Source organism: Rattus norvegicus, chromosome 18 (genome assembly GCF_021556685.1).
Source record: "Rattus norvegicus strain SHRSP/BbbUtx chromosome 18, alternate assembly SHRSP_T2T, whole genome shotgun sequence".
Classification (NCBI taxonomy): Eukaryota; Metazoa; Chordata; class Mammalia; order Rodentia; family Muridae; genus Rattus; species Rattus norvegicus.
The window spans coordinates 22,481,141-22,503,751 of record NC_141551.1 but is presented as its reverse complement, the minus strand read 5'-3'; the positions used below and the strand labels follow the sequence as shown (position 1 = coordinate 22,503,751).

Sequence of the window (22,611 nt, the reverse complement as noted above, 5' to 3'; positions counted from 1 at the left end):
TGGCAGGAAGTGAAGCAGCTGAGATTTAAAGGAAATGATTAATTCCCACTCAGAAATAGATGTTCCTCTTTTTATCATTGGCAAAACTCATTCTAGAGACTGTTTCTAATAACTTCAACACGATGCAAATATTCAACGAGGGGGCCATTTTTCAAGCTGTCCCTAACTTTTTTTATTGGAGTTTTTTTATTTGTTTACATTTTCTTTTTGTACAATTTTATCACAGTAGTGATGTCTGGCCCTTAGAATCCATTATGGTGAATTTGTCCGGTAACTCAAAGGCAGGAGGTAAGTAGAGTCGGTGCACCAGGTTCAAGTACACTAATGTGTGCCACAGAAATAGGTTTTACTCCGATTTAAAATCAAACACAAATAAGCATTGATATTTATTTGTTTTCTGCTACTTAGTAGAATATAATAACCCGATTCCCTTCTGTCCCCCTGCATGCTTCTGCACCGGTACCTGGGTGATTTCTCATGCAGAATTATTTCTGTCTGCAAATTTTATCTCACTCACCTATTAAGTCAATTCTTCTTTGGAAAGCTACCCTATGATCTGACTTCATCATTTCCCAGTGTCACTTTACAGCCAGCATTTGCAGTTACTCTTGGTTACATCCTAGACTCCATTACTCCTCTCTGGGTCTTCCTGGGAGAGGCCTCCCTGGCATGAGGGATGATTGGAACCTTGTAGACACCGTGCTGTGAAAGAGGAGGCAGGCAGGAGGATTGAAAAGCTGATTATCTGGTCACTTCCTCTCTGGCATCAGCTCTGAAACTTCATTCATCACAGCAGTTGACAGCCAATCTCTGGGTTTCCTCACCTTAACGGCTGGAACGTCAAGCCTGGAGGAGGATGTGTAAGGATGCTTTAAAAAAAAAAAAACAAAAAGACCAAAAGTAGAAGTGAGAAGGGAAAAGATTGCATGGAGCATTGTAAATCTACTTAAAAACAAAATCTAAATGTCACACCATGTATCATCCTGTAAGGAATGCCCTGCTCTGTCCTTCACCATCTCCTTGCCACGTGGGTTCTGTGTTGCTTGTACATGTTTCCTAACAGCAGTGCCTTTTGGTTCTAGTAATGATTTAGTAATTTGGATATTCTAATAAAGAAAAATTAGGTCTTTAGGAAAACTGGTAGTTAGTCAGCATCCTTCAGCATATCATCCACAGCATCCTGTGTCTCTCTCCCCTCATTGTTTTTAAAGAGGCTACAGTCCTCCCCACCTTCCATTAAGGGTGACTACTGTCCACAGACCAGCGCCCTTTGGTTCACTAAAGTTGTACTGTATGCAAAGCATGGAGAACTCTCGGGCATACTTGGGTATTAGCAGTCAAAGGGTGATTTGTCTACGACATTACCAGGAATTTTAATGAGAAAATGTTGTCAGTTATCATGTTACAGAACATGGCTATACCTTTAGATAGCATCTAGACAAGCCAAGGAACAGACCTATTTCTCTGTGCAAATATCTTTCACTCATTCTGAAACTGTACATTTCTTCTGAAGAGAGTCAGAGAGGGCTGAAGGCAGGAGGAAGGGAGTTCCTGGGAACATCCAACAATTCAATCACCTACTCCATTATCTCTTAGATATAGTCCTATAGACAAGGGTAAATGTAAGTATAAATAGTAAAGTTCGAGTGTTGCCTATTAACTGACTTTACATCAGAAACTAGATAAGCGGTCCATTCCAATGACCATGGCCAGTACTTCTCTAGCCCTTGTTCTTGCTGTTGTTTATTTGTTTGAAATGGTAAGAGATGAACAGGATGATTTATGCTGCCTATTTCTTTTGATACAGCTTCCCCTCCTCTTTTAGCTCCTGACCTTGCTAATAAGAACAGGTTGGAAGTTGGGGTTGACAAAGGGAAAGCATTTTGAAAGGGAAGAAAGAGAACTCTGACATCAATAATAGATAAATAGGATGTGGACAGGGTGCCAAGGGCAGTCCCAGATCTCTAATGAGATCCATGCAGCTGGCAGCCCCTTGATAAGTGGTATCCTCTTTCCACCATGCCTCAGGACTGAGCATAGGACTGAGAGCTGACTTTTTACTTTCCATAAGGGCTCTCATTTTCTCCTTCTGGCTTCTCTGATGAAAATCTGCATTCGAGGATTTGTACGATGCAGGCAACATACAGTCTTAATATGTTTTATTAAAGATCAAATAAAAACATTCAAAAAGAAGCAACCCTAGGGGTTTCCCTATAGCAGAAGGGCCTTGGCTTTCAGTAGAAAAGGAATTACCATTTGTTTGTCTTGAGCCTTCTTCATTAGAGACTGCTGGAGTATGTCTTGTTTATAACTCTACACCCTTAGCAGACTCATGTAAGAAAGAGTTTTATTTCATGAAAATAAGTGTTCTTAGAAGGGGGAGCAGCAGGAGAAATCATAGCATGTGTAATATGCTTAATGCATAGATAAGAAGAAATGCATCTTATATCATCTCTGTATGTAGAATAAGTTAGTTTATTCATTTGATTCTGTACTTGCAAAGAGTCTTATTAAAAAGAACTTATTAAATATCTGCTCATTTCTGTGGAACATTCTACCTTGCTAGCAAACATCATTCCCAAATAACTTATGTCAAAGAACAGACTTGTTCTCCATGATGCCATTTTCAAGGGCCTTTGTGGCCTATCTGGCTCTGGTCTTCCTTATATATCTATAATATCTGATACCAGGGTGTTGTTGCTTCGATGCTAATTAATGGAAAAGCAGTAAGCCTATTCATGTAAAATTGATTTTCCCCCCACTGTTGAGCTTAGACTCAGTATATTAAATGGACTCATTTTTTCATCTCTAGGCCTGAATGCTCTCCCTGCCTGCCTTTCTTCCTTCTACACATATGGGTAACAGGCCCTATGTAGTAAACTATGAATGAATTTTATCTAGTCATTAATTTATGTGTGAGAGTCACGAAAACAAAGGAATGCAAGAGCAGGCTAGAGATCTAAACATAGAACTCTCAATAGAAGAAATATCTCAAAAGTATTTGTCCTCTAGCAATTTGGGAAATTTAAATTAAAACGTTGAAATTTCAGCTAAGCCCAGACGTAATGGAAAAGTTCAACAAACAGCTGACATCAAATGCTGGTGAGGTTGTGGAGAAAGAGAATCCTACTCTTCAGATAGACTCAGCAATGTTCATTGCTGCTCTACTCATACAATCCAAGAAAGAGAAACAATGTAACCATCCTTCAGTGGGTGAATTGGTAAGGAAGACTGAGTACATACAAATAATGGATGCTAGTCAGTGCAATGAAAGACAAACTCATGAAATTCATAGGCCAATAGATGGAACTAGAAGATTGTGTTGTATTAGGTAACCCAGAACCAGAAAGACCAATGGTACATATTCTCTTTCGTATGTTTTTCATAGCTACAAATCTTCAGTTATGAGTACATGACGAAGAAACCACACAACCCAGTAAAATACAAAGGGGCTGTAGGTGGAGGCCCTGAAGGGCGTTGTGAGATATAGAGGATGTGGAAGATAGAATAAAGATATATAGCTTCAGCTGGGATGGAAGGAGGAGCCCCAATACAGAAGGAGAAGGAGGAAGGAGGAATAAATAACACCAAGGTTGTCTGATATACAGAATCTAAAGGAAGTTCAGTCACTTCAGCAGACAGGGCTCTGCACAAGGACCACAGACTAACAAAATCTCCAGAACCAAGCACAAGAAAACTCCCTTGGAAGGTTTGGTTAAGATAGTCTATGCAATTCCCAAAACAAATCAATACAATCCTTGGTTGCCTCTCAGGAGATGGCTGCAGTTTCCTGTTGTTGAAGATACTACATACTTAGGATACAAGACTTGAATGAATCAAGTTGCACCTAACCTAAAGCCCTGTTTTATTTTTTATTTATTTTTTTTTTGTGGTCTAGTTTCCATGGTTCCAGAAAGAACTGTGCAAGCTGCTAAGGGAGGAATGCACTTAAATAGTCTTATCTAGATGCAGCACCCACAAATCATGACAACTACCAGCATGGCAAGATATGCATAAAGGTGCCAGAATGACACACACACACACACACACACACACCCCAATGGCAACCAACAGCTGTTTAGTGTGACTTAAGGCCCACTTACTAAAAGGGAAATTATGATTATGCCTGGCTGTAAAAAAGTAGCCAGCTTCCTAGGGCTAATAAGGTCAAGAACCTTAAAAAAGAATGTACTAAGTTCATTTTGCTAGACCAGCATAATCCCTCACTACATTCCTAATTATATAAATTGTGTGTGTGTGTGTGTGTGTGTGTGTGTGTGTGTGTGTGTAGCTCATAAAAAAATTTCTTTACAGCAGGTGGAGACCATCACTGAAAACCACACCTGAACACAATGCAGAGCTCAACAGATTGTACGAGCCTAGTCCCAATGGACATGCCAACTTACATTTTCTGCATCTATGACACAAGGAGCGCCATAGAAAAGGGTGAACAAGATCAAAAGACCCAAGGTACTAGGAAGCTTGCTATCAAAATTCTTTCTTAGAAAGACTGTATAAATAAGAAATGGCTGTGTAAGACTGGAATAATGGAAATACCAATACACTTGTACTGTGGAAGACTGAAAAATATAAAAGATTCCACCCTTAGTCAAAACAAAAACAAAACCGAAACTAATGAATGCAGGGGGGACGAGAATTAGATTATCTCAGCGATGAGCCAGGTTGTTGTTGGTTGATTAGTGTGTAGTGGTCATCCATGAAATCATACATATCACCAACACACACACACACACACACACACACACACACACACACACACACACACACACAAATGCTATCACCTCAAGAATGGGAAGACAAGGGAGGGTCTTGAGGGAAGTTAATGGGAAGATAAGGGAGAGTCTTGAGGGAAGGTAACTTGGAGGGCCAAGAGGAAAGAAAGTGATATAATTTTATTTTAATTAGAACATTAAATAATAAGCAAACATGAATGATCATAAGTACATTATAATATGCTATATAAGAAAAATGCTCTAGGCATCGTGGGAAGGAAAACAAGGGCAGTGATAAGCACTAGATTAGGGTCAAGCAAAACAGAAGAGGATGAAGAGTGCTAGATAGAGGTGTTCTACAAAACATGGGCACACCATGCCTCTTAGCCCTATTTTGGTTGGCCCATCTCCTTTGCCAGTACATAATCCCTGATACTTTATTTTTGCTACTTTTGTCTGTATGGCAAAGAAGAAAAAGCTTATATGGGTTTGGTTTTTATTTGCATCACTACCATCTCTTCTGTTCATGTATCTGCCTACCTGCCATGTTACTTCCTGAACTCTGCTGTCCTATATCAGTTTTTCACTTATTTTTCTGGTGATTAGGCTCCATTTATTTTGCAGACCCCTCCATTCTTCTGCATTATGGTCCTTGTTACTAATTCAACTCTTTTTTTTAAATCAATGTATACTCATGAATTGCACTAACTACTCAGTTCTACTACAGAGAATATGTCCTAGATGCTGGGACTCTTCCCTACTCCTGGACTGCCATTGTGAGTCTGTACCTGCTCCACTACTGGGCACTACTGCTTGTGGAGGTAGAGCATGGGCACCTTAACTGTGCTTATCTCAGCTGCTGGCAGGACTGATGTTGGGCTGTAGGGAAGCACCGAGACACCACTCCGGGAGTGGAACAGTGCAGTCTGAGATGTGGGAAACTGGACCTGGTTCAGGGGTCCCCAGGCCTCTTACGAGGCCAGGGCCATGGGGTTCTCAGAATCTTGGATATCCAGGCACCACTGGGAGTCCCAGAAGAGCAGAGAAAGGAGTCAGGGGTCTGAGGGCTGGGGATAGCATCAAGCCCAGGCTGGGGATGGATAAAGGGGAGTTCCGGCTTATCCAGCAGTGATTGTCCTTGGCTTGGTACAGAGGCAAGCTTGGTGGCGGTTGTGGCTGGGAGCACAGAGGCCTTCTACTGGAGAATTAAGTTGTGGCTCTATAGTTGAATGCCTTCTCCATGCCTCCCCACAGCAGATATTGATGAAAGAGACAGTCCATGGTTCTAAAAATGTTATTGGTTGCCCATGGCATAAAATAGATGTGTGAGGTACCATACCTACTTCTCAGGGTAGGCCTGAGATTAAATATCTTTTTCAGGGAGGAATATCTTAGAAGGGAAGCTCATTGGCTAAGCCCTCCAGGCCTCTAGATATCTCATTAGCATGGAGAACTCAATTTGGGCCTATGACAAAGGACACGTTTCTTTGATGTGAGAAGCATGGCACATGTTCCAGTTCAGGAATCTGGCAGCGAGGAGGGAGTCATCCGAATCTCAGGTGTGTGCCCTCCAAATCTCCGGGTCCAACCTGCTCTGCCTTCCCAAACTTCTGGCCTGGTTTTACTGTCCAATAGACTGTCATTCACAGCTAATAGCCAGACTTTTATTTTTATTAGCTCACTGAGAAACATTCATGTTCAGCTCTGGCCAAGGTTAGAAAGTGCTTAGGAACTGTTAAGACTGACTTTCTGGTCAAATATTCCCCAGTTCAATAATGAGACTAGACTGAGCAGCTATGTCCAATGAAGCAACAACTAAGACCCTTTCAAAAGATATCATGTTAAAAATATAGACAAAAGTATATAGAGAGTATGAAAAGAATGGGGTTTGGAATGAGGCGGCTTCATTTAGGTGCTAGTGTGCTTGGCTTTGAGACCTTGGGAAAAATCACCATTTCTCTCAGCCCCAGTTTTCTCAGAATTGTGAAATGGAGACATATACTACATACACATATAAATGCTACATACTACATAGTACTAGGAGGATAAACAAAAACATACACTCAGAATTTAAAATACCGTCTGGCTCTCAAAATTATCAGTACCTAAAAAGGGAAATACATTAATAATCAGACACAAGATCTAGAAAACATGGTGGAAACATAGCAAATAAAAAATTAAATAATTAAAAACATAAGTAAAATGGAATCAGTCTATATTAAAAATGTACATTATGCATTTTACTTTCTTTTAAAATAAGAAACAAGAATAATTAAATATCATGTTAATGCAGAAATGCAAGTGACAGGCTCCAGCTCTTCCTGACTCTAGGAAGAAGAGGTGATTACTGCCGCTCAGACTCTGTTGCTAGGCTGCTCCTCGCTTGTTATCTCTCAGATGAGAACAGGATGATGCCTCAAATGGCTCCCTGTTTATTTTCTCTACACATTCAACAATGTCAAAATTCTCTGCTTACAGCTTTGAATAATTCAAACATTAAACGGGTGCTTTCCAAAAGGACCCCTATTTACCACAGAAAGAGGCATCGTAGAAGCATACACAAATCAAATAGCAGCATTTGGCACTAAAACACAGCTCCGCATGCATATTTTAAATGGACAACAAGTGGACAATGTTGTGACACGGGAAGGCTTCATGCAGGACATGGAAGTGGACAGGGGTTGGAGAACCATGAGTTTAGGCAGTCTGTTATCTAAGGTTCATAGAGCCAGTCTAAAAAGCTGCACACATAGGGAGTTGGCTCTGCCATCCCCAGCCTGCTACAGACTCCTGTCATTAGTAATAAACGAGCCTGGTCAGCTTGAAAATGAATTGTAGCCAGGGTTGTGAGATGGCTCAGTTCCAGATGATGTTTGTTTATGCGCAGTAATTAGAGTCCAGCTGCTAGAGGGAGACAGCCATATTCCCAGCTGGATTTTAGAAAATGTGGCCTTTCATTAAAAAGGCAGCTTTCAAGAAATCTGTTTTTCTCAAACTGAGAGGGTTAGACCCCATGAAGATGTGTCAACCATGTTGCCTGGAGTCAGTCACCTCTGCTGGTTAATCCCTGGCTGGCAATTCTGATGATCGGAAAAGTAGCATGCTTCATTCATAAGGCAAAATGGAAACCAATACAGAGAACATCACAGAAGAACAAAGAAAACATGCAAGTCTCCCAGGAGACCACCATAGACCCACATTTGCAAGTGTCCTCAATGTCTTTTAAAAATTCTTCGAGCTTTAACACCTTCCACTCAAAATAATCTTGATACAACTTAAGGCTACAAAGGTAAGGGCTGAATGGAAGACAGCAAAAATGGAAAGATGGGATTTTAAAAGAAAACAGATGGATGGATGCTCATCTGGGGAGTAAACTATAAATCCAAATAGAGTAGGTCAATAAACAAATAAGATATCACCATAAGATGTGTCTCTGAGTCCGAGGCATTGTCTTTATAACCAAGCCTGTGGAAGAATGCATCTCTGCTTTCAGAGTCATTTTCCTCCTGTTCCCACATCTATTCCCCAATGTGTCTCATCTTGACCTTCAGTATAGGAACAGTATTTGCCATGAAGGGGACTAGACATCGGCTGAAAATCAGTACCTCTTGGGAAAACACATCCGTCTTTTTTTCTTTTTTAAAATACTCATATTGGTGGGATGATAATCCCAAATGACCTATTGGTGGCCATTCTAGTTTGGGATGAAAAACAATAGACCCATCTACTTTTTTTTTTTTTGGTTCTTTTTTTCAGAGCTGGGGACCGAACCCAGGGCCTTGCGCTTCCTAGGCAAGCGCTCTACCACTGAGCTAAATCCCCAACCCGACCCATCTACTTTTAAAGTTTACTTGAAAATATTTTTTCAATTGGCAAAATTCATGAAAGAACCTATGCTTTTGTCATTACTAATAGGCATTAGCAATCTTGCAGCTCTTAGACATATATCCCTTCTAACACAATTGACTAAGACAACATGGACATCTCCACCTGTTTGCTGAAATTATTGATTTATTTATTTGACTATTGATGTGATTAATTAAAGCTGGCAAAGGGTGCCATGGTGTAGGGAGCCATATTGGATTTGGGCATGGCCGCTTTGTGACTGTATAGCTCAAAGTAGCTACATGACTCTGGGCTGTATGGCCACAGATACTCACCCCTAAGATGACTGCCATAAAGTCTTGAGATTGTTGGACAAAAGCCTCTCCCATGAATGTACGGCACAGGAAGATAACAATAACGGTATGCTTCAGCCCGAGCAAATACCAGATGTCTCCTGAGCAAATACTAGATGTCTCCACCACCTGACCTCTTCATCTACTGCCTGACCCCTTTGCGTCCTGTTATCACTGCCTGAATACCCTTGCCCCTCCCTCCTTTGTGTTTCACAAAGGTCACTCCCCCTATCTGAATGCCTTATAAGCTGTAACGCTCACCCCAATAAACGAGACCTTGACAACAAAATTTTGCTTGGTCTCCTTCTTTTCTCCCCCCCTTGACCCTCAGGTAGCGCCTCTTCGGAACCCTGAATAACTAGACCTGCTGGACTGGTCACCATGGTGACTTCTGAGAAGAAATGAAGACAAAGGGCACCTGGGGATAAGGCAAGGTTCTAGGATGGGCAAAATAGAGCAAAGCCTAGATGACACCAAAATTTTCCACATGTCTATTTCAAGACACAGACCAGGTGGTGATTCAAGACTGAAGATGCTTGGAAGCAGAATCAACCATTCTTAACAACACAACCATTACCAACCCAAACAGTGAGGACCATGGTTCCCTAGGCCTCCCAGGTTCAACTACAGAAGGTTGATAAAACCCTTGATAAGCTCATGAATAAATAAATAACCTGATGTAACTTTACCTTCAAATGTCAGCAAGTCAGACTTTGGGGTTTGGAAACAACTGATTTAAGAAAATAAATTATACACTTTGGTGATGGGACATAGAAACATCAAGTTGGTACTGATCTCCCTTCTGGCTAGCTTTTTATAGTAACAGGAGGTGCAATGCAGGCTGCAAGGGGAAATGCCATCAGCAGTCTTATTTAGATGTCATCCCTGGGCATTACAATAATGACAGGTGTGGGAATATATGATCATGGATGCAATAGAACCATGTGTGTTATGGGGGTATGACTAGATTCTGTCTAATTGAATTTAAAACCTGGTACATTGGAGAAAAAATAATGTGTGGTATCTGGCCAAGAGAGAATAGTTGTGGAGTTCATGGACCCCAGGAAATATACTATTATTCTGCTAAGTGAACACAGTATCAAAATGCCCTCTAAGTGTGTTTCTGTGTACCTCTGCATTAGTTCAGTTGTCTAGTCTCCTCACAGAAGTTTCTTTGTGCAGTGGACAGTTAATACAGAAATTCACAGCTGGTCAAAGCACAGAGAGTAGGTGTCAATGGAATGAATGCTTCTTCATGAAAGGAATATAAGTATCACTCCTACTCCACATCTCAAGGACTAACGTGGAAAGATGAAGAGTAGAAAGATAGTAAGAGCCAGGGAGAGAGAAATGGACTGATGCAGTCTCCTGGATGTGACAGAAGCACTATGCTTAATGATAAGTTGTAAACAGCAGTCGTGGTTGCCTGCGTAAGATCAAGCTTTTCAGCATGCTAGCATCTAGAGAAAGGGGGTTCATGAAGCCACACTGCTGGGAAATTACAGAGCTTCAATGGGTTCTGGAGGAAGGAGAGCATGTTTTCTTTAAGGATGTCATCCCTGTTGTGATGACCACTCACCAATGGATAACTTTAATCCATGAGTATCCAGGCAGCATACATTGGACTCAGTCTATTGTTAAAGAAATTAAAAGACAACAAAATTGGTGGTGAGGGGTGGGGGGGATAGAGGTTGGAGAAGTTAGCACAATAGAGTGAATATGGTAAGAATAAAATACTATTTTAAAAGTAAATATTAAAAGCAATAGGTCTTGTAAGCTGAATGCATGAATCTGGAATCATACCTACCACCGATGAAGAAATTGAGAGGAAAGCTACCATTTCTGTGGGACAAATTAAATACTAATAACATCTTAGGATATATCTCCCAAATCGCTTTTAAAACATCCTTATTATTTTCTGTTCTAAGAAAATTGAATTTACTTTAACAAGCCATTGTTTTGAAAATAGCTAATGGGAGACTGGGGAGATAGCTCAATAGGTAAGGCCCTTAGCACACAAATGTGAAGATGGTTGTCCAGACTCCCAATACCCTTGTAAATGCTGAAAAGTCATGATTGCCACATACAGGTAATACCAGCACACAGGAGGGAAAGATAAAAGAGACAGGGTATTTTCCAAGTTCAGCTGTCTGAGTCAGCAAACTAAAGGTTCATTGAGAGCCCCTGTAGTGTTATATAAGGTGGAGGGAGAGTGGTTGAGAAAGAACCTACTATCAATGTATGGCTTATAGAAATGCACACATGGCCACACCACATTCAGCACAAACACAAGTGTCACACGCATGCACACAGCACAGGCACACAGACACATGCATGTACACACAGCTGATCGTGATATTATCCTTCCATCTTTAGGACTTAGGAAAATGTCTTATTCTTTGGACAATACAAACAATATCTTCTTCATGATAATGAGTCAGATAGTTTTATCTTGGGGGCCTATAATCACACAGAAATTGACACAGGTGAGGTCAGGGGACTCCTCTTCCTGACTTAAAATGTCTAGAGTGTCAAGTGTAATCAACAAAGTCAGACACGCTATATTGGATTCCACTATTGGGTTCCAGCACAGCCTTTAAAACCCATCTTCTTTTCTGGTATTGTGACCTATTTAAATGGTCTGCTGGTGTAAGTGCATCAGCTGTCTGTATAAACCAGAACAGATAACCTTGCAAATAAGAGCACTCAGCTATCTGATTTGATCACATTTAAGTTGACTTTTGAAGGTTTAAAAAAAAAAGATTATTCTGTAATGTCTTGGCAAGCTGCATTCAACCCTTATCTTTGTAAGGAAACATGAAAGGGTGCCCTCAACACTCAGGATCAGCTTGAAGGTCTGCAAATTATCAACATGAGGGGGGGAGTCCAAAACCCAGTAGTAAACTCAGCCATACATCGCTGTTCTCCACGATGCTCCACGGGTCATGGCATAAGGCAGTGCCATCCATAAATCATCTCCATTTGCCTTTTTCAATTCAAATTCATAGAGAGTTTTACATAATTTTGCCTTGGCTTTGAGGCCCTAGAGATTTCAGACTATACTTTATGGAAGAAGAGTTTAAAATGATGGAGAGAGTGGTTTACTGCTGCGGTTTGGGGCTGTGGGGAATCTAGGCAGCTGTTGTAGTGTTTCAATCGTAATAAACAAGCATATTATTCTTCAGAGTACAAAAAGAATTTTGGAACTTTATCTTGTAGAACAGCATGGAGCACTGCGCCAGAAAACCAGAAATGTCTGCAATTAAGTAAGAAACTCAGTCTATGCAGGCCCTTCTGACATCAGTTACATGTCAGAAGTAGAAAGGACCAGGGCTCAAGACTTCCCATAGAAGGTAATTTCATAGCTAATCATTACCATAAATGCCCTTATCTTATTTCAATCTCATGTTTCCTGTTCTTTGACATAAATACTGATATTTTCAGATATGGAGGAGTTAAACATTGGCTTACCAATTTTATTTTTCATGTATTATTGTTTTCCTTTATTCTTTACTATTTTCAGTGCTTGGTGACAAGTGCTGGCCATTCATGTGCTAGGGATGTCTATGCCACTGAGCTGTGACTCCAGCCCCTGCTCTTGTTCATTTTAAACTAAAGAAAGAGCTAGCACTTTGGTTAAAATGATTTCATGTATGTAGGATGTACCCATATCTGAAAAAGTGAAAGAGCTAAAAACTGAATTGTGTAGAGTAAAATTTCTAAAAGAATTATCTTAGATAGTTTATAAGTATGACTAAAAATCAGTGGCTAGAACACTGATAGCAATGGGGTTTATTACTTATTGTTCTTTAGAGGAAGAGGAAAGGGCTGGAGAGTATAGTTTAGTGCTAGATGCTAGACTAGGAAAGCAGAAGCCCTAAACTCAATTCTCCATACATCGAAAATAAAATAAAGTAAAATAAAATAAAATAAAATGGAAGAAGTCAGCTTCATTGCACATAGGAATAATATGAAAAGGAGGAAGGAAGAAAACATGGATAAAAAAATTATGGGTATGGGAAGTTGTTAGTTGAGCTGTTCTAGTTTCATTCTGGTGCTATGATAAAAACACTTTAGCCAAGAGCAAGGTAGGGAAAAAGGGGCTTATTTCAGCTTCTATGCTACAGTTCATCTTCAAGGGGAATCAGGGCAGCAACTCAAGTAGGAACTTGAAACATAAACCATGCTGTTTTACTGGCGGATTGGCCCTTAGTTTTCTTATACATTCCAAACTACCTGCTCAGGGAATGGTGATGCCCACAGTGGGCTGAACACATCTGCATCAATTAACAGTCAAGACAATCCCCAAAGACATGAGCACAGGCCAGTTTGATCTGGGCCTTCCTCCAAATGAATTCCACTCTCTGGGGACTGTAGGCTCTGTCAAGCTGACAGTGACAGTGACAGTCCTAGGGTAGGGACATTCACTATTGAACACAAGTAAATGATAAATCTTGTGAACTGTGGGTTAATGAATTCTAAATGGTTTTTGTGAACCTGTGAAAATACAACCTGTGATGGTTATAAACTGACTTGGAGAATAGTTGAGCTCATGCTTCCAAAATTCCACATAGTCACGGATTATTGATTGGCTGTTATAACCGATACATTTTTTCAACTGTTTGAAATCATGTCTGTGAAATTATTTTATCTTTTATAGAGTTGCTTTGAAAAAAATTAGACATCCTTCCAAAACTTCTCTCAATCAATTTGATTCTGTTAAATTCATTTAATTTTCTTTAATGAACAAGGTGATGATTGATGTTTTCCTCTCTTTCATTAGGATTTAGTTTGTGAGTGCTCATAATCCTGTTAGAAACCATATTAGGTATTAGCAAATCACGTAGGCTTTTTAAAAACAGCTGTTGAAATTACACCTGTTTCAAATACTGAAGAATTAATCTTTGAAGCATCATATTCTTTGAAGCTAGCCATAAACTATGAAGCAACATTTCAAATGTCTTTTTTTTTTACTTCTGGCAAGGTTGAGGTAAGCTGAGATTAAATATGCATTAAAATTAGTGTGGATGTTTGCTGACATTCTGAAGAAAGGGGTGTATGTAGGTGAATGTATGTGTACCTTTGAGTATATATATGTGTGTGTGTGTGTGTGTGTGTGTGTGTGTGTGTGTGTGTGTGTGTGTGTGTCTATGTGGTACTGTTAGTATTCTTTGGCCATTCATTCATCACACAAAAATAGCATCTAAGCACTGGGCTTGACATCAGAATCAATAGTGTACTGAACATTTACGTGTCACAGTAAACATCAATAGACCCAGAGACATTTGTGTGTTGGGCAAATTCTAATTAGCAATGTAACTAGAACCAGTTCACATCTCTGCCTCTTCTTCCAGAGCTCTGCCCATTTTTCCTTTGCCAACACTGAAGTTTTAGAGTCAGCGTTTGCTTTTTCCTAAACTGCCACAGTACACCTGCACTGGTAGGAAGGTTACAGGCCATCCATCCCCAACCACATAGGACTAGAAATCAGGCTGGCATCCCAAGGATCTGATACTCTGTCCAAGCTTTCATTGTCCTTCAGTTTTGTTTGCATTTAAAATGTGATTTAAAAAAAAAAAGACCGTGAAAAGTAAAATTATGCTAAAAGAAATGTAACACCCCAAACCCTAGCATTCCCTAAACACACCACAGCATGGCCAAGGTCGATGAAGATGTTAGCAGCAACTTGTTCAGGATAAGTAAACATACTGAAAATAAACTTTCATGATTCAGATGTTCCTGACAATGGGAAGGAGGTGGGTGTTTGAGAGGAACAGGGATAATGACACAGGTAGCATGCTGCCATTCTTCCTCCCACATTGCCAACGCTGATTCTGCCACATACTCCTCTCAGCCTTGCTGTTCATCACCGGAAGAAGAACACACTGCAAGTGTATTTGCTTCACAGTGTCCACATGGGATTCTTAGAAAGTGGCGTCCACAGGCCACACACTACTGCTTCTTCCGATGAGTCTACTTTAAAGAAAGTTTAGACTTGTACTACATTGACCTTTTTGAAAAGAACAGCAGGATTTAGCTAAATAGCTTACTTTAAATTGATGTATGAATCTTTATATCCACTGTCTCTGACTTTTATTGTCAACGCAAATACTGTTTATCATTCATTTAAGGACTCTAGTCTCAGTGACACTATTGAACGTGTAATCTCTCATCCTTCAGGCTTAAACATTAAAGCATCACCTCAAGGATCAAGTATTGAGAGATTCGTGAACGTACTGCCAGGTGATAACTTCAGAAACACACTGGGGACCCAGAGAACCAACATGTTCGAACACAAGTGCCCTCTGACCTCATGTCTGAATTAGTTCAAAGCAGAACACAGATACAGGAGAGTGCAGTAGAAGGGGACAGCCCCAGAGATCATTGTCAGTGTTTTCTTTGAGTTTGCTTTGTATTCTTCAATAATTATGCACCATATATAAAAATATTTCACAGAATGAAGACCATGAACATCACTGAAACACAATGCATATGTGAAACAAAAGTCATCATGAAACTTTCCTCTACGTGCGCTCCCTAGTCTGTGTGCTGGTTTGAATAGTTCCCTTACTGAATGTTCGCATTTATCTCTAACCTGTTTTACTTAATTTGGATCCCCATAAATATCATTTATGTGAGATCATAAAGAAGTGGGATAATTCCTAAACCAAAACGACCCTGAGATTTCACCTTACACCAATCAGAATGGCTAAGATAAAAAATTCAGGTGACGACACATGTTAGTGAGGATGTGGAGAAAGAGGAACACTCCTCCATTGCTGGTAAGATTTCAAACTGGTACAACCACTCTGAAAATCAACTTGGAGGTTCCTCAGAAAATTGGAAATAGATCTACCTAAAGACAAAGCAATATCACTCTTGGGAATATACCCAAAAGATGCCCCACAATGCAATAGGAGCATGTTTTCCACTATGTTCATAGTGGTCTTATTTGTAATAGCCAGAAGCTGGAAACAACCCAGATGTCCCATGACAGAAGAATGGATACAGGAAATGTGGTTCATTTACGCAGTGGAATACTACTGAGTAATTAAGAAGGAGGACCCTGAGTTTTGCAGGCAAATAGATGGAACTAGAAAATATCATCCTGAGTGACGTAACTCAGACCCAAAAGAACATGCACAGTATATTCTCACTAATAAGTGGATATTAGCAAAAACAAACAAAAAAAACAAAAAAAACAAAAAAAAACAAAAAAACCAAAAAAAACAAAAAAGTAACAAAAACAAAACAAAAACAAAAAACCAAGTACAGAATAGCCAAGATAGAGTCCCCAGAAGTCGAAAAAGGTCAGCAAGCTGAAGGACCCGAGTGAAGACTCCATAGTCCCACTTTGGGGAAGAAGAAAGCAACCACAAGGGGGCAGGGAGGGACCTTGGAGGAGAAGGGGAGAGCAGTGAGGAGAGAGGGGAACATGATCAGGTATTGAGTGGGGGGAAAAGTACTGAAGCCCTGAGGACCAGCAGAAAGAGTGGAAACAGGTGACCTCAGGAGGAAGGAGGTTGGGAGGAACCTCCAGAATGTACCAGAGACCTGGGAGGCGAGACTCTCAGGACTCAGAGGGAGGGAACCTTAGATAAAATGACTACAGTGGGGAGAGGAAACTTGTTGAGCCTACCTCCAGCAGAAAGTGAGAGATGGGGTTGCTATCCCATGGTCAAAACGCTGACCCATAATTGTTCCTGTCTGAAAGAAATGCAGGGATGGAAGTAAAGAAGAACCTGAGGAAACAAATGTCCAGAGACAGGCCCAAAGTGGGATCCAGCTCAAGGGGAGGCCCCAAGACCTGGCACAATTACTGAGGTTTTGGGGCACTCACAAAAAGAGACCTATGGTGACTGCCCTCTGAAAGACCCAACTAGCAGCTGAAAGGGTCAGATTCAGATATGTGTACCCAACTAATGGACAGAAGCTGGTGAGACCTCTGGTTGAATTAGGGAAAAGCAGGAGGAAGCTAAGGAGGAGGATGACCCTGTAGGAGGACCAGCAGTCTCAATTAACCTGGACCCCTGAGATTTCTTAGACACTGGATCACCAACCAGGCAGCATATACCAGCTGAGATGAGGCCTCCAACACATACACAGCAGAGGACTCCCGGGTCTGAGTTCAGTCAGGGAAGATGCACCTAACCCTCAAGAAAGTGGAGGCCCCAGGAAGTTTAGGGTCTGGTGGGGTGGGTGGGGTGGGGATATCCTGGTGGAGACAGGGGGTTGGGGAGGAGGTATGGGATGTGCAACAGTTGGAGGGTGGACTGGGAGGGGAATAAATAAATAAATGCATAAATAAATAAATAATTTAAAATATAAAGTTAAATTTAAAAATTGTAACTGGTGAGCTGACAAGAAGAGATAGATTTGGAAACAGGCCAGTGAGAACATAGCTCACTGATAGCTTATTTGTCTAGTTTATACATGGCCCTGGGTTCAATTCCCAGTAATGCCATAAAGAAAAAACAACAGTGGTAAACAGACCTTCTGAGGACAGAAGTACAGCCTGGCAGTAAGTGACAGTAGGGTAGGACTGATAAGAATAACAAGAAGCCAGGGATAAGAAATTACCAGTTTCTCGACACTCACAATTAGCACCTCGGAACTGGTATCTTTAATTCCTACTTCTAGACCTCATAAATGTAGGAATGCAAATTTCTCTTATGTTAACTACTTGGGATCTTGTTTTGATAACTCCAAAAATCTAATGCACCAGGGAAATCAAGAGTTGATATTTCTTTCTCAGAGCAAATGTCATTAAGATACCCAGGGAAATGGATTCAATTGATATCAATCTAGAATAAAATAGGATTGAATGGCAAAAAGATTAGGATGGAGAAGAAGATAAGGGGGAAGGAAATTGCAGAATTGGATACTTTATTAAACCTAATTTCTAGGGGTTAATTAGGTAAAGCATGCTGGGTGTCACTTTTCTAAGAAAATTCCCCAGAAACGTCACTCAGGAAGGGACAGACATATTCTTTTTCAAGCAGGTGTTCACCAGAGGCATCAGTGACAATGACTATGCCTCACTAGCCTGTCTTTGTCTTTGCAGAGTATCTTTGCCCACCCCATTGCAGCCCCACACCCATCCTGCCTAGACTAAAGGTAGCTGACGACCTCATCCTCAGTGATTTTCAAAAGCGAGTTTAAGAGATTGGGGGTTGATTGGCCCATTCTGCTGGCCCTGCAGTAATCACTTAACATATGTGACATGTATGTCACCTTTTTATTCTAACTAGGACCGAAGGACTGACAAAATAAACTTGATGCCAGAAGAGTGTCTTTTGGTTCAAAATGGGATGATCCAGTCCATCTCCACAGGGAAACCGAATCAGCAGGACTGTGAGGAACGTTATCAGGTCATATCTGTAGACAGAAAGAGAAGAGCAATGAGGGATGGGCTTCGGCTTGTTTCATTCTTTCCAGGATCCCAGGTAACAGTGACATTCTTGTATAGGGTTGGTTCCCCTCTATATAGTCAACCCAGTCTAGAAATTCTCTTACAAGTGTGACAAAATTCCTCTTCCAGGTTATTTCAGACCCAGCCAAATTGAGAATATTAACTATCAAACAAGAGTTAGCTATTTCCTTATTTAATGTTCATAAGCATTATTTATATTTCTAACACTTAAATTAACTTTTGGGGCTAAGTATGAGAATCCATTTTCCTTTTAACCTCTAGTTGCAACATTCATTTTGCTGTTCTTTTTTGCCATGGCTACTAAGGCACACTATTCATATGTAAAATTTCCTTACCTTTTTTTTAAATGACTTTTAGGTTAATCTAACAGATATCATTAAAACAGCAAAGACTTCCCAGAAAGTTCAGATTGCAGATGGACCTAGAACTCTGGAGGACATTTTGGGACAGGTCAAAACAGCATACTCTAGAATCCAGTATTGTCAAAATTTCCTGAGAAATCCAGGCCACCTTAAATGTAAGCAACCAAGTTCCAAGGTTTGCATCTAAGAGACAGAGTCAGAGCAAGAATGGAAAGTTCAGGCAACACAAACACAGAAGGATGCTTTTCAACTGCACCATGTTTTTCCTCTCTTCCGATAAAATGACAAGCAGATCCCAACACATTGTTTTCCCCACAGATAAAATAGTAACATTAATTATGAAATCTCACCTGTTATCCCATAGTTTGTGAGATGGAGCACAAAAGGAAGAAAAAGAAATTGAGGTTTGCCTGAAGATTACGAGATTCCTATATCCTCAGCAACTTCTCCAAGGAATAAAATGTTGGGGAGGGGGTGTTTCCATAGCTAGAAACCAGCCATACCTTGCCTTTACCATGTTATGCTAATGGAAGATGTCCAGAGAACAACTTAAAATCACTTTCTTCTAGAAAAGGGTTAAACGGTTTCAGTATGGCTTGCATGCTTGGCCAGGAAAATGCTAATTTGATTTACCAATCTAATCTGAGACCCTGCCCCTCAGGTTCCAGCATCTCTAGCGAGCATCGGATGGGAAGGCTTGTTTTGGTTGTTGTTTATGGCTATAGTCAGAACTTAATAAAGAAGAGTAAATCATTCCATAAGTCACTAGGTGGGTGACAAAAGCTAATGACTTTCAGTCAGTCTTGAGCTGGATGTACGTTCCAGCCAAATGCGTGAATGTGGAACTCTTGTGCACAGACTCTATAATTCAGCCTCAAAGTAGTGACTTTAGTTTCCATGCAATTTCATATGCGAAAGCTGAAAAGTCTAAGCGATCACTAATCTTCAAGGATGTATCTACCTAAGACCTGTGCTCTTGAAAGCTTTTCCAATTTAGAGAGGTGCACCTGAAAACTCTGGTGCATTAAATAGGTGTTTGTATGCACTTGTGGTCAGCCAAACGCAACTCATCTTTGAAGATGTCTTGCATTATGAAAGTCAGATGTAACTCAAAATGAAACACAGAAACATAATATTAATATCAGGGGCTGACTCATCTTAATATTGTATTGAAAATAGCTTGATCTGTGTGGAATCGGTTTGTTTTTTACATTATCCAGTGTTTCTCAAAGTCAATATTTACAAGCTCTTAATAAGATAATGAACACACTCCTTAAACTCATTGATATATTTGACCTAGACTATTCCACTATGAATTTTTCTTATAAACACTGTTGATGGATAAACCTAAAAAATTCATGTTAAAAGTGTAACAGATATTCATTTTTGAAGTGCAAAGTCACTTTTCTGCTGCATAGAGGCATTCAGAATTTTTCTGGCAACCTCAGATATCAAAATTTTCTGAGACGAGCCTAGTGACACATGGTCATAATTTCAGTCACTCAAAAAACTGATGCAGGATTGTAGGTCTAGTGCCTGTCTGTCTGTGAATTCAAAGGTCAGCCTGGATAGCTTTGTGAGACCTGTTCTCAAAATTCTAAAAAGAGGACTGTGGTTATAACTCAATGATAGCATCCTCGCATAGCATGTACAAGGACTCAAGTTCATGGTAACGAAAAATAAATAAATGAATGAATAACTAAATAGTGCATGGATAGATAGATGATAGATTGATAGACAGACAGACAGACATATAGATGATAGAATTTCTGATAAAAATGCCAGACATGTAGCCTGAGGTTCCCACGTGACTTGCCTATGTTTAGTCAAAGTACATAGTTTAAATAAAATCCTTCTGATTACTGTCCAATATGCTTTTGAATTAATCCTAGGTTTTTACCCATATCGCATTCTGATGGGATGTCTGATAATAAATCAGCCAGTCAAATAATTACTCTGAACATGTGTAAATATTTACAGAAGTATTTGTATCTGTGAAGTCTTTGTAGAATGTGCTTTGCTTTTGTCCACTGGAATGCTTTCTCCCCTAAAGGTAGACTAATCTCCCAGACTCTATTGGTACTGTGCCTGGTATGGCAGTGTGAGAAAGGACTCAGGGACAGAATTCCTCCTGCCTCACAGAGCACAGGATCAAATCAACAAGAATGCAAATGATGTTACCAATAATGTCAGTCACAGGACAGCATATCAGGAGGAGAGGGGTGAGAGAACGGAGTGCATGGAGACTGTCAGAAAGAACTGAAATGTATGTGGTTTTGGAATGAGGATTCAGGAAAATAAAGAGAACAAAGCTTCAAACACCACAAAGATGAAATCATTAAAGAGTGAAGCTTCAATCCCAGCCTAAGAGATAGTGGCTCAAACAGCCTGGGAATGAGAGGTGCGTGTGCATCAGGAGGAGGATGAAAGGGCTGCGTTCTTGTTGTCATGATTTTAGAACTTTGCTCATGGAAATACTTAACCCTCAGATGTGTTGAGGGGTGGTTACTATTATTAAAAGCATATAGCTGGAGGGGAACACATGATGAATCTGGATAAGGCCCTAGGTTCAATGCCCAGCACTGAAAAACAAAATGGAAAACTAAGACATGATAACAATTAGCACTTTCCTGTCATGAATCAAACAGGTACAACCTAGAAAGAGCTTGGAACTCCACTAGGGAAATACAAAGGAGAAGCACTGAACAGCCCATATACAGAAGGAGATCGAGGATAACGTCTGGCTTGATCTAGTGTAAAATCACTACTTGAATAACTTTGTTAATTGGATTTTTTACGGGTTATATTCAGCCTTATTTAATATAGATATTTACAAAAAGTCTTATTAAATTTGCACGCTTGCAAACTGACAGGTTTATATTACATGACCTCTAACTGCTGAAATGGTCTTCAGGGCTGATCTCCATTTTAATTAGTTGCAGCTATACTGTGATTTGCATTTACCCCTTGGACTCTGCTGCTTCCCTTTGCCCTAAGAATTAGAGTTTTCATAGCTTAACTTTCACATTTTGTCTGCTTAAAGGTTAGTAGACAGCGGTACTCTGGTGGAAAATGTATACTGGGATAAGATGATGAGGAAAACCAAAAGTCTTGGCTTTTCTATTCTGAGAAAACAGACACTGTGATGGCCATAATGTCGATGTTAATTTCTACATACAATAAAGGAATACAGAGATCTCACTCCCACATAGGACAGGCACCTAGCACAAGTTTGAATGTCTGATGAAGCTTCTTAGAGTAGCAAGAAGAAGCTGACATCATACTGAGAAAGTGGATGGGAAATAGCTAAACTGTGACATTGCCATGGGCACACACAGTGACATGTCCCAGGCATTAGAAAGTTTGAGGGCTCCAAGATGAGATATTGCTTCTGACATTCCCAGGACTGGATGAATTATAGAAGGCAAAGTCAGTCAGTACTGGCAGACAAGACTGGGCATGGCAGGTTAGAGAGGGAGTACAGTCATGCAGGAATTTAAAAATGAAACATGAGTTATATTTTTTTCTCTAGGGTAAAAGATTAAGTTATTTTAAATAGATTTACAGGTCAACTTTCTTGCTGAGATTGTACCAGCTCAATAGTGAAGCCTGGAGAAAGATACCCTTTGAAGGAGGAGAAGGGGAAGATTCTACAAAGTTCTGATAGCTAGGAAAGCAGACAGAGAAAATATATGAAATTTACATCTATAAAACCTGACATGAGAATAGTATTCCATGCATATATTCATATTAAAAATTATCTCAAAAAGAAAACAAACTGGAGAATTACAAGGAAAATTACAGGTCATTAAGTAGCACACCAATTGATAGCATGTAAACCGAGTGAATCAATTTTGGGGACAAAGGCCCATTAGAGATTATGTTTGCAGTGGTTTGAATGTCAA

General features: G+C 40.1%; 1 long non-coding RNA gene across 1 annotated transcript; it reads right to left on the bottom strand.

The window, feature by feature from the left end:
- Positions 1 to 355: 355 nt before the first annotated feature.
- LOC134483005 (uncharacterized) lies at positions 356 to 9,045 on the bottom strand. Its single transcript, XR_015643121.1, has 3 exons — positions 8,894 to 9,045; positions 825 to 869; positions 356 to 702 (listed from the first exon to the last, which is right to left on the bottom strand). It is a non-coding gene; the product is annotated as an uncharacterized LOC134483005 (long non-coding RNA).
- Positions 9,046 to 22,611: the final 13,566 nt, after the last annotated feature.